This window comes from Lutjanus erythropterus, chromosome 24 (genome assembly GCF_056507025.1).
Source record: "Lutjanus erythropterus isolate fLutEry1 chromosome 24, fLutEry1.hap2, whole genome shotgun sequence".
Taxonomy (NCBI): domain Eukaryota; kingdom Metazoa; phylum Chordata; class Actinopteri; order Lutjaniformes; family Lutjanidae; genus Lutjanus; species Lutjanus erythropterus.
This window is the reverse complement of record NC_139340.1, coordinates 12,585,970-12,599,275: the sequence shown is the minus strand read 5'-3', so window position 1 is coordinate 12,599,275 and position 13,306 is coordinate 12,585,970. Positions and strand designations below refer to the sequence as shown.

General features: G+C 40.3%; 1 protein-coding gene across 1 annotated transcript in view; it reads left to right on the top strand.

The window, feature by feature from the left end:
- The window catches only part of LOC146304807 (gamma-aminobutyric acid receptor subunit gamma-3-like), a 144,147-nt gene that overhangs the window by 17,736 nt on the left and 113,105 nt on the right, over positions 1 to 13,306 (top strand). The gene's annotated exons all lie outside the window — the stretch shown is intronic.

The following is a 13,306-nucleotide window of genomic DNA, read 5'->3' as shown; positions in this document are numbered from 1 at the left end:
TATTGGATCAAGAACATACAAGCTTGCTCTTCATTTTAAACACACTTTGCTTTTATGTAGTTTTCTGGTTTGAATTTGGATTTTGGAAATGGGGACCTGATCAATACCAGAGAAAAGACAAATAACTATCACATGCATGTGGACTAATAGTGGAAAAACTGTGTGGGCCATGTACTGAGTGGCCTGTGTTCGAGAACACTGTGTGGCTGATTTTGTGCATTTGATAGTATTTATGGATCTGATAGTGTTCTGGGCTGAATATGTGACTGGACTGGATTTACTGGACTTTAGCAGTGCAACAGCAGTGCTAATGTTGAATAGTATTGACCTGTGGGGTTACTGTTGACTTTTTAAATGTAGATCACTTAGGCTTTTTTGCATTTTTCAATAGTGTGCTTGTTTGCGGTGCTGCTGCGACTGTATCTGGAAATGGCATCAGTGGAAACACATGAATCTCCTTAATCTAATGGTGTAATCTTTACACGGTAGCCTTACAGTTTTATAGTGCACCTCATTGTCATTGTGAGCATGTAACCCAAGTTCAGCCTCACAGAGCAGCCAGCAGAGGTGGTGTTTTGCAAACTTAAGGCATGAGTCAAGTCCCAAGTCATGTGATGCTATTTTAACAACAGAACCTTGACTTGTCATTCTTTGTGCAACTTCAAATGTCGGATAAAGCTGGACGTTCTCCGGGTACCAGTGTGGATGTTGCCTCTATTTCAGCTTGCATCATTCTGCACATGCATGGTCTTCGTCAGTGTGTTTCATACTTTATACTGCACTGTGGTATACTGCAAGACAACTGATTTACAATGATCTACTAACACAGACAATCTGCCTCTGACACACACCGCACCTCCAATTACAGAAAAGTCATGACAAAAGTGCACAACAAAATGTGATAATGTTCAAACCATTACAGAGTATCGTCGCAATCACATAAGGAGAATTTTCAGAGGTAATATGAGAATGAAAACCCACTTATTAAGTCCAAAAACTATAAAGCTCTTTTTTATTACAATATTGTAAGGCTAAAATCCTCATCCATCTCTCTCAGCTGCAAGTGTCTGAGATTATAAAACCAAGTCGTCTCTTTCTATTCCCTAAGAAAGTTAATATCACACCATATCAGTCCAAGATTGACCCCAGCGTATCACTCTGTTCCACTTATGTACAGTACTTTAACCAATGACAAAGTTTTTGGTGGTTTGGTATCCTGGTTTCCTGGAGACTCCGCCATCTTCTGGGGAAGAAAACACACTGGTGAAAGCTATGTGCTGAAACATGCGGTTGAATGAAGTGCAGAATTTCATTGTAAATATAGTCATTTTTCACACTCGGCTCAGAAATGATCGAAACCTGTGATGTTAAGTGTATTTTAGAGACTTCTCAGCTTTTGTTAACTGTGTTTCTCCATTCAAGCTGTGGGTCAGCACGACATCCCGTCAGTCGTGGCACTCAAAAAACTCCTCAATGGATTTTTTTTTTATGACTGCAAAGTGTGAAAAACCACCATTGTGTGCTAAAGTAACTTGAAATCATATTCTTCATATCTTCATTTAACTTCCATTAGTTGGTGCTTCTTTGATGCTCTTTGATCTTTAAATTTAAAGATGTCCGCCTGCCTCACAGAGCGGTCAGCTGCAGTACAAACACAGGTGGATGTTTTGAGTTGCCCCTCACTAATGAACAGAGGTGCACGCAGCTTCTTTAAAAGATCAGATGATTAGCGGCTCAGGAATGTGCAAGCTCACGCTGTGCTTTTATTTAGCTTTTAGTTTTCATTTGGATTTTTGAAACAGCGATGTGATCAACGACATAGAAAAGACACAACTTGTATTTGAACCTCTATTTCTTAATTTTCCGACTGAAATGCCTTTTAACTGCACAACATTCAAATTATTACAGTTAATGAATTGGAATTAATATTTTCTTAACAGGGCATAATTTTCATCATTGTAACTACCCAGCTGGATCCAAATCGTTTATATGGGGTATTTAAAATAAGCTATAATATTTAGTCATTTAAATATTTTGGGGTGTATTTCGACTGGAGGGATGCCACTTTACATTTTAATTAATTAAAAAGGTTGGAAAGTGTGAAAATTGAACTAGAGATGCACACAACTCAGCAGCCACCCCTGAAGTTAAATTAACCGTGATTTTAATCATGCTGCTGCTAGATTTATTGAAAAGATATGTGTGGAAGGGAGTGAATGTAAAGCAGTTTATGACAAATGCTCCTGCAGCTTAAAAAAAAAAAAAGAAATTAAATATCTATATAAAGTACATGTTTACTAGCATTGTTACTGTGCTAACAGGAAGCTAACTACCTCTGAATGTACTCTACATACACAGGATGCTAGTCAAAGCTAAGTTTGAAGAACTGCAGAAAGATTTTAAGTTTAAGTTTAACACATTATATACAGGATTTTTTGTTTATGTGTTAAATTCACCACTCTGGAACTTAAACTTAGCTCTTCAGTCTTCCAAACTCAGTGTACATTTAGTAGTTTAACAAGGTGAAAAAATTCAGCATGACCCAATATCACATCTTTCTCATGAGAACCAGAAGTTGCAGGGGCAAAAACATAACTGTGTGTAGTTTCTAAGAAACCTTTCATTAGCACAGCAGTAGACCGCTGTTGATGTTTCCATGTAGTCACAAGAGAAAGCTGTGTTGTTTTATGCAAACAGATTCCAAAGATGCACAGACAAACTTGTGCTCTCAAGACACCAAAATATTTTTGCTCTGCTTGCCAGTAAAATCTGGTGTGGTAAACGTCCCCTGGCATGAGTGCGCTGCCTCCCCGGTAGGATGGAGAATATTAGAGCTCACTCCCTTAAATGAATCTGTGTGAATGCACTGAATCTGAAACTGCATGGTGAGCCTCTCCATGCTGACACAGCAATTATCTTGAGTGGTTGCGTGCGTGCATATGTGTGCACAGCGGCATGTTTTGGGGGCTAAGGGGGGCACAAAAAATATTTTACTTTACAAGGTATTTTTCCTGATTTTTTTTTCTGTAGCACATCAGAAAATAGTGAAATCGACCTGTTAAAAAATCTCACAGCTCAAGAATTTGTATTTTAATTTCCTGCTTTATTCAGGAAACAGACCAAAAATCATCAGTCAACTGTCATATATGACAAAGACAAGCAGTAAATCATAACGTTTGAGAAGATGAAAAATAACCTACAAGCAATGATACATTTTTACCCAGTTATAAAGGAATACTTTTAACTTAAAAACTGCAGAATTCTCATTTGAAACTTGGCAGCAGTATAATGCAGTGACAGATAAAAGCTGCTGTACAAACTGCAATACTCTTAACGTCCTGTAGGGTCACAGTATAATGCACATAACTTTACCTGATGTATGACAGTTTTATACCAAAGGACACAAAAGGGAGGAACTTTCTCTTTATGACGTTGGCAGTGTGTTACTTTTAAATTGATTTATGACTTAACACCCAAACTTTGAGCCTTCCTGCTGGTGTAAAATAGTCGCTCTTTGCACCTCTGGCTCAAATCTTGGTGGCATGGAGGCTGACGGGGTCCTGGCAGGCCTCTCCTCCTTGATCCTCACTGAGCTGACATTTGGCACAGCGGTGACACCTCACCAGCTGAAAGGACAATTCTCAGATGGGCCTCCTCAATATTTTAAGTCCAGTGACATTTCATTAGATGAAGAGGAGTTTAGATGCTGGCAAACACTTCTCCTCACATCTTAGCCGGCCAGGTTAGCTGAGCTGACAATCACCTGCGGGAAGGAGGTGCAGGAGCTTCTTGCAGCACAAGGTGCACACACATGGACACAGCAGACATTAAGGGAGTCACACACACACACACACACAAGCTGGCGGAGGGAGTAACCTTTTATGAGCTCTATGATGCAAATGTCTCTTCCGCTGTGTGTGTGTGTGTGTGTGTGTGTGTGTGTGTGTGTGTGTGTGTGTGGAGCGGCTTAATGTCTCCGGATTAACAATGTTTTTCTCGAGTTTTACATTCCAGGTTGTTTACAGTGAAACTTTACTTCAGAAGTTACCTCCTGGAACAGTTTTGGACACATGATGGACAGTTAAATAATAAACAAATCAAAATTGATGTAGCAGAACCAGGGATATCGTGCCTACATTACCCACAATGCAACAAGATTGTTCATATATACAGGCATTATTATGATTTAGAATACCCAATGTGTGTGTTTTGCTGACGTGTAAATTGTTTGCACAGCATAGGGACTAAGTTAGTGTAGGCCATGTAACTTAAGTCATGTACATAACATTATGTTGTCTCTTTTTTTGTTAGTTGTTTACTGTTTTATTTTGTAGTCCTTGTCTCCTGCCTCCTGTACCTTTGTTTCTGTTGGTCCACTTCCTGTCTTGTCTTTTTTTCCCACCCTTTTGGTTTTCTGTTCGTTTCACCTGCCCATTATAAGTCCTTGGTGCAATAATGAGTTTGGTTTCCCTGTTTGCATTAGGGTTCACACAAAAAAAAAAGATCCAGAATGAAACAGGAACAGAGAGAACATGTACACAATATGCACCAAGGTCTAATATTGGGCAGGTGAACCTCATCACAAAACAGACAAAGGCAGGAAGTGAAGCAACTAAAATGACGGGGGAAGACGAGGACTACAAAATAAAATAGGAAAAACACAAAAAACGCAAACCTACATGAATAAACCACTCCCTCGATCCTGCACTACTTCACAATGTCATCAAACTACGTCTATTGTTATTATTCTTTAATGTGAGAGACATCCCTAGCAGCAGAATGCATACTGTGCATTTAAATATGTCCACACAGGACTGAAGCCCTAGTCACTTTCTCACTGTTTTATAGCTCCTGTCGTAATTACTACGACCACTAGAGGTCGCCATCCAGTAAATGTGTGGGTCGTCATAAGCTGCTTGAACAGACGACCCATGCAGCCCTTTTTCTGGTGAGAACAGGCTGTTCCTCCAAAAGACATAAAAAAAAGTTCTGATATTACTTTCTCCCCCCTGCTTCTTCACTGTCACTTCCTCTTCTAATTCAGGAGAAAATTGAGCACGACCCCTGAAGAGCGCAGCCGGCTCTGGAGGGCTGATCAGCAGGGTGGGAGCTGGCGTAGTGTCGTTTCCTGTCCTCTCTCTTGCCTCATTCTGGCAACCTCCTACCACGGGAGAAGCTTTTCTATTAATTTAACAATACCGATGGTTAAAAGTCATCACATTGTGCAACACAGATGTAAAAGAATACCTATATTAGCTCCACTTTTTTCCATTGTTGTCTGTCCCACAGCTGAACTGCCACACTCACTTACTAAGCAGTGCCTGAAAAATGCACAACTGGTGCTGTATTACAGAAACTTCTTAACTTGCAGATTCTGTAATGTTGGATTGAGTATTTAGGATTTTTTTTAACATGTGATAGGATGCCTAAAGATAGTAAGTCCATAATCAAGGCATTACTACTGCAAAGATTGTGAAATATATTGTGATATTGTAGTTTAGCTGGCTGATATTAGCTTGCTTGCTAACATGGATGAGTTGCTTGCTAGCTAACATGGCAAAAGACTATCTTGAGTGGACAATGACAGCTAATTGATCCAGGTTCCAGGGCTGATCTGGCTGGTAGATTGGCTGGCTTGCTGTGAGCAGATTGCTTTGTCGGCTGGCATTGCAGGGTTTGATAGTGCCAGATCCATGCAGTGTGGCTGCATGCTGCAATAATCTATGTTTATTTTATTGTTTGAAGTGCAAACTGTGACACAGCAGCTTTTAGGCATAGTGCCCGTGCAGTCAAATGCCATATTTGTCTGAGTTCCTCAACTAATGAGAGAGTTTCATGTTTAAAACAAGCTGCAGATTAAATGGTGGACGCATATTTCATGCAGATAACCCTATCATGTCATGTATTGTCGTCTGTCAGCATGGTACATTGCATTTGGGACATGGTGTCTCCATGGTGATGTCTGCCTGTGTGTTGACAGGCATCGTGATCATCATAGCTCCTACTTAGAGATAAGATGATCTCATTATATTTTGGGAAACCTTAATGCATAAATTAGCAAAGTAATGAGGATTTTTTTATTCAAACTTCTATACCTCCTTAATACTTAAAAATATGGCGCTACCTGCCAAGTACACATACTGCGAGTATGCTGACAGAAATATTTGCAAATTAATGCAGTTTCTTTTGCCATTTTTTTAATAAACGCACACACACTGTCTGAGGAGGAAAACAGCAGGCCTTGACCAGAAATTTAGCTTCTCTTAAAATGTTAATTCATCTCCAAAGAGAGGTCGCAGAGCTTTCATTCCTTCAGCGTTCCCGAGTTGATGAGAAACCACAAAGGAATGGCCAAGCAATCGTGTAGAGCTTTAAAGCGGGTCTGATACCAAAGTGAAGTGTATTAGGTGGTAATAAGACCAAGCTGGGTCCAGATCATGGCTGACACATTTCCCATCCCTGTGAGCTCTAACCATTTAATCGATTTCCATCTGTGTCTCCCATGTCCACTCCACTCCAGCCAGGTTAGCCCTGGACTGGTGCTGGTGAGGTGGACATTTAGTTGAGAACAAATCAGATGGACCATTTTGATAGAGACGGTTGTTTTTGTGTCTGGCTGTAATATTTGTTTTTTTGCACCAGATTTCATGGAATATTTAAAATGCTTAAATAAAAACAAATACAGCATGTACTGAATCTCCTTTTAATGTATGCATCTACCGTGCCATAATTAAATGAAAAACAAATATTAAAAGGAAATTCTCAGCTTTTTCTAGGCCACATTGAAATCAGATCTAAACACCGAAAACAAATTGACAAGGTGCTGTACATTTGATGATACTGTGGCCACTAAAAATCGTGTGGATTAACTTTTAATAACCAGGCAGTTTGCTCAGTCACTCTTTTTCTCTTTGTAGTTTCCTCTGTCAGCATCCTTTGGTCTCAGTTCCCATTCCAACACCACTACTAGCCAGGATTCCCCACTGGGCCCCCACTGGCCTGGCCTGAAAACTTCCTTTGTGGCCCAAAGCTCCTGTGCTTTCGGTGTGAACACAAACACTCGCCCACCAAGCTCCCAGTCTGGTCTGAGCAGAGTCAGCCAGCAGCATGGCTAACTAGCTAATGGCAGCTAACTGGAGATTGCACCCAGCAACATTTAGTCAGTTTCACACGTTTCCTTTAATTGTGATTCAGTAATAATACAGGTAACACTATGTATTGTATTTCAGTTTATTGCTCTGTTTGATTTATTTTCCATAGGATTTGAGCTTACCTCTTACAAGAAAAACATGGGTGTTTCCTTCATGTTTTGCCATTCTGTTGACATCTAATCTCACTGGGGACAGATGTGGCATCTTTTCAGAGAGTCTGAAACAGCTAAAACCTCACCCTCCACATTTGCTTGCTTGGTATCAGGCAGTTTCCATTGTTGTGATTGCACCAGGGGAGCGAAATAATGCATAATTCATTGTTTACCTGATGGACACAGTGTCTAATTAAATCTGCAGAATCTCCAGCTGTGACGGGTGTCTCTGACTTCTATTTCCTTGGTTAAAGTGTCAAAGTTGATTGTGGAGAAGTCGTAATGCTAGTCACCAAGGACTCGACTCTTCTATCAATGTCAGCCTAATAGTATGGTCGGGTGTGTGTGTGAGTAAGACACCTAATGCTGCTGTCTCTTCCACTATCAGTGAGATTATAGCATTAACCTCCGGGGTGGCAGACGTCCAGCGCATATTAGCATTATTATAAATATATTCCGTGCCGATTGTTAACACTGTATCCTGGGATTAGCCAAAGCTGAGCCAAAAAGCTTCGCATTTGCATCATAATCTTCAGCACTGTGTGAACAAAGTCGATTTGAACGTCCAAGTAGTAGCTTGTGGGTCACATTCGCTTTCAATTCAGTCAATTAACAGAGTAATTGATAGAATAAATGGATGATATGCTACTCATTTAGCAGGGAAAGCAGGTATGAGAGCTTGTTGTGATTATTTAATTATTCTTTAAGTATTAACGGAAATTGAATTGAGAGATAATTTATAAAACGTCCTCTTCGCCGCGTGCATAAATGTGTGTGTTTGTGTGTAACAAGCAGCTCTCTGCCCCCCCCTCCCCTATTTTGCTGAGTTATTGCTTGGCGTTAGCTGTGTGATTGCCTGGTGGCGATTCATAAGCAGTGAGACCTTTCCCTGCGCCTGGTTCTCATTAAACCTCAGAGGGAAGAGAAATACCTTCCACCTTCCCAGATCTATTATATTGGATCCAGAGAGCTGAATACAATCTGGTACAGTACAGTATGTGCTTGCCCACTCAGCCCCCCTCCCCTACACACCTACATGCCCAAACCAGAAATACACAAACGCGCCTACACAGACGGTCAATATCTGTCTGATGGGAAAGTCTTTTCATTAACGCTTACATGACTTTTTCATGTGTTCATGAAGAGAATATGAGTTTATAGCAAATCCTTGGCACACCTGTTGCCGTCTTTTATCTCCAGCCAATAAAATGAGCTGCTTCTATAACATGTTTGCTAGATAGGTCTAACAAAACACAGTGCGAACCTGCACTCTTTAATCTAAGTAATATTTGTTTTTACAAGGAATATTTGCTGAGCAAACGTGCATCAGCAGGCCTGCTTTAAATTCTTTCAGGTAGACACAGCTAGCTGCTCAGTGCAGCCACAGTTTTGCTGCATGTTGAGCATCCTTACTCAAAAGCACCAGGTTAAAAAATCTGATGGGAACTTTTAAGTGCTTTGCTCCTACTTAAATTGGCTATAATCAATATTTTTGTAATTGTATAAACAGGCAACAGCATTTATTGGAATCTCTGCTGCTTGCTAAGAAACTACTTATAGCCATGAAATACAAATTAGTGAGCTTAAGGCAGATTATTAACCTTTGGTCAGACCCATCAAAGTCTTTCTCCCTGTTCCCAGTCTTTATGCTAAGCTAAGCTAACCAGCTGCGAGCTCTTGGGACATATTTAGTGTACAAACAGGAGAGTGATATCAATCTTCTCACCAAACTCCAGGCAAGAAAGTGAATAAACACTCTTTGCAAAATGTCAAACCATTCCTTTGAGTGTGTCTGACTTTTGGAACAGTTTTCTTTGCACACAGTGCTGTGGAGTATGAAAATCTAAACCACTGAAGGGTTTTAGTTTGAAATGATTTAATTTTAAATTGAATTTTGCATTAACTTGTCAAGCTGCGTGTGCACACTTTATGTAGAAAAATGACTTAGTAAAAGTGTTATGACTCTTAAATCAATCACTTGCTGTAGCTACAAGTTTAGGCACAGACAATGAGGCACCTCTATCAAGACATGGTTTCTCTTTGCTGTGTAGCATCAAATTAATCAAATTAGGCAGCAGTCATGTCCCATGCGTTTTCATAAATATACATCACCTTAGACAACTTCATAAGCATTATAATTAGCCGCTGTGATTCTACTGCTGGACCTGTAGTACCTGTCAGAGGCCAAGCTGTCAAATGACACCACTTTTCTGGGTGGGAGATGTCAGCAGTAAACATCACCTGCACACGAAGGGTACAGTTCCCCAGTCACTGGGTGACGGCAGCTCAAGTCCCTCTCAGCTGTGCAGATGGCTCTCCGGAGCCTGTCCTTGGAGTGAGTTACTGCTGAAATGTGCAGATGTGGGTCAAATAGCAAATAATTTTTACCCTTTGCTTCTTCCTGCTTGGACCAGATGGCTTCTGTCCCCAACATGCAGTACGCCGTTTAAGTTATTTAAACGTGTCTTGGAGGCAGAGGCAGTTTCATTGGTTGAGTTAAACCCCAGTGGCATGAACCACAGAACTTCTTTTCTGGTAAAGTGTCATTAAACTGAAAATGACAGAGGAGTCATTGCTATTTATATTTGATTTTCTACCTTATATACACATTTTATAGTAATGGTTTTGTTTTCTTGAACAAGTAATATGGATCGTCTTAGTTGTATGAGGCCATCAAAGTTATGGGCGTCATCATCTTGTAGGGATATAAAGGAATACAAATACATTACTTTGATATGCACAGAAAACGCAGTCTGAACACATTTGAACAGCACCCACATTTTTCCAGTAATATATGAGGCCTATATTCCTTCTTCCCTGTTATATGATGGGCAAAATTACAGCACTTAGTCATACCTCAGTGAAATCTAAACACAGGCATTATACACACCTTGGTGCAGTCTGTAGAAATTACACAATACAGTCTCTGATATCCATCTGAGATAAATGTCCATAAATCAGTTTAGATATCATATAAAGCGAACATATCTGTTGTCCACATGATTGTTGTCTGTACGATGTGAACTGGAGCCACAAGCAACACGACTTTACAAGATGCAGCTGAAACAAACAAAAAAACACCCAGATTTTGATATTGACACATTCGGTGCGAGTTATCCTCTACACTTGACTGTTGTCCCACTGGTGTAAAGCCTGACAACACCTTGCTTGCGTGACTTGAGAGTTGACTGGACGCTGGATGAGCTGAAGTCCCTGTAAGTCCTGCCTCTGTAGTAACGTGAACCCAGAGATTCTGCAGCTTAAACTGCAAATTAAAAGTCCCAAAAATGGCTGCATCTTGATGAAATTAAAGTCCCGGAATTAAAGTCCCTTAATGATGATGGACAGATGACTGGATTTGGAATTTGGTGGAGATAAAGCTTGAACTGTCAATTCTGTTGAGATGCAGGTGAACGTATGTCCAGTAACTCTCGTTCTTTCTGTGCTGTTTGCTTGTTGCATTGGCCGGACTAAGTCAGTGACTTATTTTGGTTTTAGAACCAGAGTTTTTATAACTAACTTTTGCAGCACCATAGGAGATGACTCAGTAAGTTGGGCCGGAGGTTTGCTTTTTCTCCTGACGCGGGGATGAGTGTCAGAAGGCCATGGTTTAAGTCGTGGTCCGCTATTAAATGTAATGGTTGGTAAAGGTCAGCCTTTGATTTTTATTTTCTCCAGTACTTCCTACCTTTGGTGCCATTTAAGTTTTAACTTGGCTGTCCGTACCTAACATTACTGACAAAAATTAAATACAGAGGTATCTAGATTATCAACAAATGCACTGTTTCAGCAGCTCAGTCAAACTTTGGGATTAGTCCACCAACCTGCTCTTGTAGCTCTGTATCTCGATTTAATTGTCTAGTGGTTTTCAGCCAGTCTGAAGAAGAAAACCTTTGTGAAACAGAGTGAGCTGAGGTGTACCCTGACATTTGCTTAATGAATAATAATAATAATAATGATATATTGCTTAATAATAACCAATCAATTATCTAACAAACTCACTGGATCGATTTAATTTTTACTTAGAGGGCGTCTTATGTAAATCGGTCAAGTCCTTTAGCTGTTTGTGTTTTCTGGCGCTCCTCAACAGTTTTGACATTTTTCACTAATCAACTGTTTGTGTGTGTGTGTGTGTGAGAGTGTGTGTGTGCCTTGGAAATTTGTTGTTTTGCCAGTGTGTGGTGCAGCTCCATGCAGGCTGAGAACTGCTGGAAGAGACAGCAGAGAGAGGCTTCTTCTCAAGTCGAGCTGGTGCAGTCACATACATAAAGATTAGGTGCCACTGTGCAACCCCCCTCACCGCGTATAGACCTATGACATTTATTATAACTCTGCTGTGGTACTATGTGCTGATTAATGCTGCATTCATTATAGAAGAAACAAACTGAATGCAATTTGTAATGCGCCAGTATTGTTTTTCACCTTTTAAAAACTTCAGGATAAACGGAAACCAACATCAGTTGACTCACTGCCAAGTCTGTACTCGTGTTGACATGCTTCAATCAATGTGTAATGCCAGAGGGGAGTTTTGGGAGTCTACAAAGAAGGGGCTGCGTGGCCTACTTGTGATTACCACTAGAGGGCTGACACCAGAGGGCTGACACAAATATTCCTGTTGTCAGCTCATGTTTACATGAGTGCTGTTATGATGAACGTAGCTATAAATTACAACACTAACTGATGAGTACAGGCCTGCAGCAGCTGCATAATCAAAGGCACAAGTATACGAGCAGTGCATTTATACTCTGAAAAGTAGATGTTGATTGTAGTTTGAGCTACAGATTTTGTGGGAAACCAGTGAGGGATCAAGTCCTTGTTGCAGTGATAGCAACTCCAAGCAGTTTGGCATAGAGGTGCTTTCATATTTTCTGCATCCGTAAGAGCATGAGATTACAGGTGTAGGGTTTGTGCGATTTGTTGCGATTGCGTAGACGGCCACAATGCTGATCTAGTGCGCGCGTGGGATGCTTCCTCCTGGACATAAATGAAAATAAATATTATGTGTCCTTGGTGTCCACAGCTGTCCGTGTCCGTTTGGGAGCATAATCCAAGTTTAACACTATTGTCACCCTTCTCAGTCCAACAGTGATTTCACAATCACAAACAGAGTTTTGGGAATTTTGCTAATCCACTTTCTTGCTGAGGCTTAGATGAGAAGATTGACACCAATCGCGTGTTTGTACATTAAATACGAAGCTACCGCCAGCAGACAGTTAGCTTACAGTAGCTTAAAGATTGGAAACAGCTAGTCTGGCTCTGCACATGTTGGAGTTGCTGTTATCATGAGGTTGCCAGGCAACAGGAGCATATTCCAGGAAGTCACTGCACCCAGCCAAGAAATCACATACTGTGCATTACATACCCAATATGTGTACTATGAAAGCTTCCTTGCTGGTTTAAGATGTGTAACCATGGTAACCTGTGCCACCATGAACTAATTTTAAAAATATATTACACCTAGTGAAAGTGAGACCTTACTTAGGTTTAAATTGAAGCGTTATTGAGGTTATGCCAAAGCTGCCTTGGTTGCTGTCCATTTGGTCTTTTATGATGTGGGTGTAGTGTCCAGTGCGTGCTTATTTCCCCGGAAATATTACGCACCTCATGTACTTTTGGCTTTTGTTCATAGTAAAAAAAAAAAGTCTTGCATACTGTTTTAGCAGACTAAATAGCATGATAGGATGGAATTTAGGCTGCAGCCACTGTGTTGTTATTTTTATGCTTCAGTTTTTGTACAAATGACAAACAACACACAATGTGTTAATTAGTTAGCTTTATGACAGCAGCTTTCACTTCACTATACGTGAAGTGAAAGCAAATAGTTGTATTTCCCAAAATGTCAAAGTAATTCTCAACTCAAACTTTGTGTTACATAATTGTCCTTTAGAAGGGACTAATGGTGCAACCACTAACATGCAAGACCAATCTAGCAAAGGTAAAGTAGTGCTACAGTAGTAGGTTTTATGATTATGAAATTTTACCAAATAGTAAAATCAAATCCCA